The sequence below is a fragment of the Rattus norvegicus genome, chromosome 20 (genome assembly GCF_036323735.1).
Source record: "Rattus norvegicus strain BN/NHsdMcwi chromosome 20, GRCr8, whole genome shotgun sequence".
NCBI lineage: Eukaryota > Metazoa > Chordata > Mammalia > Rodentia > Muridae > Rattus > Rattus norvegicus.
In genome coordinates this window covers 5272954-5278198 of record NC_086038.1, presented here as the reverse complement: position 1 = coordinate 5278198, position 5245 = coordinate 5272954, and the positions used below count along the sequence as shown (strand labels likewise).

The 5245-nt window shown below is 51.5% G+C and overlaps 1 long non-coding RNA gene across 1 annotated transcript; it reads right to left on the bottom strand.

The window, feature by feature from the left end:
* LOC108353257 (uncharacterized) lies at window positions 1-5030 on the bottom strand. Its single transcript, XR_001842567.3, has 3 exons — window positions 4728-5030; window positions 3220-3565; window positions 1-3131 (listed from the first exon to the last, which is right to left on the bottom strand). It is a non-coding gene; the product is annotated as an uncharacterized LOC108353257 (long non-coding RNA).
* Between the last annotated feature and the right edge of the window lie 215 nt (window positions 5031-5245).

The window sequence follows — 5245 nt, the reverse complement described above, 5'->3', positions numbered from 1 at the left end:
TTTATTTCGTCTTATTTATTTGTGCCAGCCTCTGTAGATGGAGAGGGGAAACCCAGCAGCTCTCGGGAGGAGGTGAAAGGGTCTCTCTCTTCATGCCAGTCTCTGAGTGGGGGTTCAGATTCCGGCCAAAGCTGATACACGGGACTGCCTGGACCCACCAACATTGCCGATATGCTTCCCCCCACCCCACCCCATCTTCCCTTTATAAGGCCAGAAAGGAGTTGAAGCCCCTGGTCCGTTCGATGGCTGCCCCCAGGCCTCCTGAAGGAGAGGAGGAAGGCATTGGAGAAGTGAGGCAAAGATGTGCGTTTACAGCGATCCAGGTCCTGGTGAGAGGGGAGACCCAGCCTGCTGGGACATGTGGCTAGTGTAATGTTATGGTATGATGTCCCCAGCACAGGTGGCTGGGTCAGGGACTCTGATCTCTATCCCAGCCCCTGTGTCTCTCTGGCTTCCTAACTACCTGGCCTTGAGTGACACATTTCCAGACCTCACGCTTCCTGTCTGTAGAATGGGTACATTGCCAGTGACCACCTCACAGTGGATTTAAAAAAACAAAAACAAAAACCAAAAAAAACGGAGTTAGCTGGTTATGGAGGCACATACTGTACTCTCAGCACTCAGGAGACAGAGCAGAGGGACATGAGTTCGAAGCCAGCCTGGGACTCATAGTGAGTCTCAGGCCATGCCATACTTCAAAGTGACACGGCATCCCAACTGATGACTAAATCACACAGGCTGGGCCTTATCTCCTTGGTGACCCTCTGTTTTTTTTTTGGTTCTTTTTTTCGGAGCTGGGGACCGAACCCAGGGCCTTGTGCTTCCTAGGCAAGCGCTCTACCACTGAGCTAAATCCCCAACCCCTTTGGTGACCCTCTTGCTCGGTCACTCATGTGGCTGGAACTACAGGGCAGGCGCCATTACTCGGAGTCGTCCCTAACCAGGGCAGGCTACGCTGTAAAGTAGTGAGCCCCCTGTGCAGGAAGTAGGCAAGCAGCATGCTGCCCTGTGGGAGGTGGAAGGCCAGTGGATGTGTGGCTGGCCAGCAGGGGTCAGTGTCTCAGCAGGAGGGAGAATGCTGCAGCTCTCCTCTGGCTCTGGGGAAAGGAGTGACCACTCACTCTGGCTGCCTTGCTTGGGGAAAACAGAGTTCAGAATGGGTCCAGGCCAAGGGTTTAACAGGCAACCTACAGGAGTCAGCAGGGGTTTTACTGGTCACTGGACTCTCAAGTGTCCATTGCGTGGCTTAGAAGTGTCTCTAGCCAGGAGGGGTGGGGCAGAGGAGGTGTGTCGGCTCCTGGAAAAAGAAATTCTAGGGCCCCCAAACAGTCGTTCTGCTGGCTGAGCTGGGAAAAACTGACTGTTATCTTAGCCCAAAGGGTGAGGCCTTGGACCCTTTTCCACTGCTACATTTGGGGGTGGTAGGGCCCACTGCCATCCACAACAGCCTATCTTGGATCCATGCCCAGCTGGACGGAAACTCCAGGCCGGGCTGAGGATGGAGGAGGTTGTTCCCCTCGCTGACCCTCAGGGCTTTTCTCCAAAAAGGCCAGGGGGCTGAGCCCAGGCAACACTGATGGCCCAGGATGACCTCTGAGCCAGTCCCTTCCTCAGGAGACTGTGGTCACGTCTGGGCCCTGTAACCCACCTATGTCCCCTTCGACAAGCAGAAGCAAAAGGGGTAGGCTTGAGGGGCAGAGAAGGGGGTACCGGTCCTCAAGAGGTAGGCCTCAGTGGAGTAAGGGAAGGCTCTGAACAGTGAGAGAGAGAGAGAGAGAGAGAGAGAGAGAGAGAGAGAGAGAGAGAGTGTGTGTGTGTGTGTGTGTAGGGACGAAGACACTATTCCATGCCCAAACATTCCAACAGAAGCTGTCCTAACAGGAAGAGGCCTGAAAGCTCCCTCCCCCCTTACAAACTCCTTCTTTTCACTTAACCTTTGTCCTGTTTGTTTTACGTGCATGTGTCTGTGTGCCACAAGGATGCCTGGTGCCCACGGAAGCCGGAGCGGGCATTGGATTCCCTGGAACTGAATTTACCAGTAGCTGAGTCACCATGGCAAGAGTAGCAAGGGGAGCCAGGTGGTGGTGCACACCTTTAACTCCAGGACTTGGGAGGCAGAGGCAGGTGGATCTCTGTGTTCCAGGCCAGCCTAGTCTACAGAGTGAGTTCTCGGACAGCCAGGGCTACACCGTGAAACCCTGTCTCAAAAGAAAAAAAAAAAAAAAAATTGGAAGGCAAAAGAGAAGAAAGTGCCCGTAACCACTGAGCCATCTCTCCAGCCCCTTGGGGTTTTTGTTGTTGTTGGTTTGGTTTTTGTTTTTTTTTGGTGGGTTTTGATTTTTTTTTTTTTGTCTTGTTTTGTTTTTTTGAGATCATGCCTCCCTATGTAGCTCAGGTTCATCTCAAACTTTCCGTGGTGCCTTTGTGTCAAGGCCCCAGATACTGGGATTACAGGACTGTGTCACTACGTCTGGTGGGTTTGTCGTTGTTGTTTTGTTTTAGTAAAAGTCTGAACGAGTCTCACTTTCAAGAATGTCTGTCACAGAAAGGGAGAGCCCGGTCATTCAGGGTTTATACTGAAGCAATGAAGCTTTGGCCAGAGCCAGTTCTAAAACCCCCCACAGAAGAGGCCTCCACTGCCCCCCTGGGGGGCCTGAAGGATCTAACAGCCAGCCTCACACACCACCACTGCGTAAGCGTGTGCACAAGGGTGTGAGCCATTACCCACAAGACCCCGCACCCTCACTAGCATCCAGCAGACGGAAGATTCTGGGCCTAGAGGACCCAAGGGGAAGGCTGGTGGCAGGTCCTCCAGCCCCTCCCAGCGCTTCTCCAGGACGCTGCTGCCAGGAGCCACAACCCACACGCTGACTTCTGACACTGGCGGTTTCTCTTTGGTGGCTGTTTCCGGAGCTCCTGTAGAGTCTGTGGGAAGCTGCTGGGTGGCTGAGACAGAGCAATTAACACATCAGCCCCATTAGCAGAACTGGTTTCTCTGTTTAACATGGATTTAGACTAACCAGCTCACACTCCGTCCACCTGACATGCCCGCCTGGTCTGGGGCGGCTCTGTGGTCTGCCCGCATGGGCCGACATCCTGTGGGGTCTTTTCCTCTCTTTTCTCATCTCTTCCTTTAAAAAAAAATGTTTGAGAGCTTTAGACATAAATATAGCATGTTTTGATGAGATCCACCCTCCCTCCCTTCCCACTTCCCCTCACCTGAGTCTGCTTAATGCTGTCAGTATGGGGGGAGGGGAAGCCAGCCACTGGAATATGGGACGCCTCTCAGGGGCCACACCTGCAGAAAACCAGTTCTCCCCTGCCCTGCAGCAGTATTGGTGAGCTTCTCATCCACTCTAGAACAATCCTGTGCAGTCACGGCCACTGTGAGTTCCTGTGTGTAACAGCCTTGTCATATTCAGAGAATCATGGATTACCTCTGCCTCTCAGAGTCCTTCTGCCCCTCTGAGCTTCCACAAGGAGCCTTGAGCCTTGAGGGAAGGAGACTCGATGAGGACGTCCCATTTAGGCTTGAGCCGTCAATCAACATCTCCTTCAGAATGCTCTGCGGATAGACGTTGAATTGTAACATTATGTCCACTGAGCACGATAATGTTGTAAGTTCTCTCCTAGGGCCTCTCCCTATCGGGCTACTTATTCTTGGCCCAGTTAACACTACCGTACCATGAATCCAATCAGGAGGTGGTTGGTTAGTCCCAAAATATCGATGCCAGTATTGTATCAGTGGCAGTGACCAAGTATCTCATACTCAGCCACAGAGAGAGTTCCAGGCAGCCTGAGCTAAGCATGGTCCTGTCTCTAAATAGCCTAGACCAATCGATCCCCGATGGATGGGATGGATGGGATGGATGGATAAAGAGAACAGTGTTGTTACTTTTCTATTGCTGTTTACTGGGGGCTCGAAGTTTCAGAGGGTGAGTCCGGTATGGTGGGGCAAAGACATGGTGGTAGGAACAGAGGAAGTAACGTTCACATCTTTATCTGAAAGTAGCAGGTGGGGTTGGGGATTTAGCTCAGTGGTAGAGCGCTTGCCTAGCAAGCACAAGGCCCTGGGTTCGGTCCCCAGCTCTGGAAAAAAAAAAAAAAAGTAGAAAGTAGCAGGCAGAGCTAGCTGGGAATGGCGTGGGCCTTTGAGACCTCAAAGCCCACCCCCTCTGATATGACACACTCCAAAAAAGCCACACCTAATTCTTCCCAAACAGTTCCAACAAGTCAGGGACCAAATTTTCGAACAGTTGAGCCCACGGGGCGTATTCTCATTCAAACAACACAAATAGTTAAGTGTAACTTTTTCTGTCCTTTGTTATCCCCCCACTCCACCCCCGAGACAGCATTTCTCTGTGTCACCCTGGCTGTCCTGGATCTCACTCTGTGGACCAGGCTGGCCTTGAATTCACGGAGAGGTGTAGCATGTTGTTTTGTGTACACCACTTTGAGTTCCGGGCTGGTTGCGTGTGCGCACCCGCCCAGGAGCTATCTCAGATCCACGGATGAAATACATACACACACTAGCTTATTTTTAAATATACTTTTAAGCTCAATGGCTGGGCACGTCTAAGCCTCCTGCGACTACTGCGCCCTTCCCTCGGGTACTCTTGGCCAATCCCTCTAAATCCACCCTCAGCTTAGTTGCTCAGTTACTTTCTGTGAAGCCCATTGGCCCTGCTTCCAAAGATGCTTTCTAGTTACTTTCCCTTTCCACCTACATTTTGGAAGATATCCCCTGTCGCTCCCAGTCCGTTCGGTCTCTCCCCCAAGTATCTCAATTCTCATCATCACTACCAGCCTGCGGGAACCCGGAAGTCCCGCCTCTTCAGCCCAGCCATTGGCCACTGGCATCTTTATTGATCGATCAAGAACCAATTGAGGAACAGGACTTTCAGCGTTCACACGGATTCTCGATCAAAGCATCAGAACCACTCCCTCCAGAGACACACCTGCCTCTGCCTCCTGAGTGCTGGGATTAAAGATGTGTGCCGCGAACACCCAGTGGTAAGTGTAACTTTTAAATTTTTAAATTTATTATCATAACTGTTGCTATTACGATGCTGCTGCTGCTGCTGACAATGATAATGATGATGACGACGATGGCTACCAAGGCTTGCACACACGGATCGTCGTCATCTATGGACAAAAAAAAAAATTCAAAAACCTAATAAAACATTCTTCAGTGGACGTCCGCCTATGGAACGTGCATGGCACAGTTGCATATATTCCTACAAGG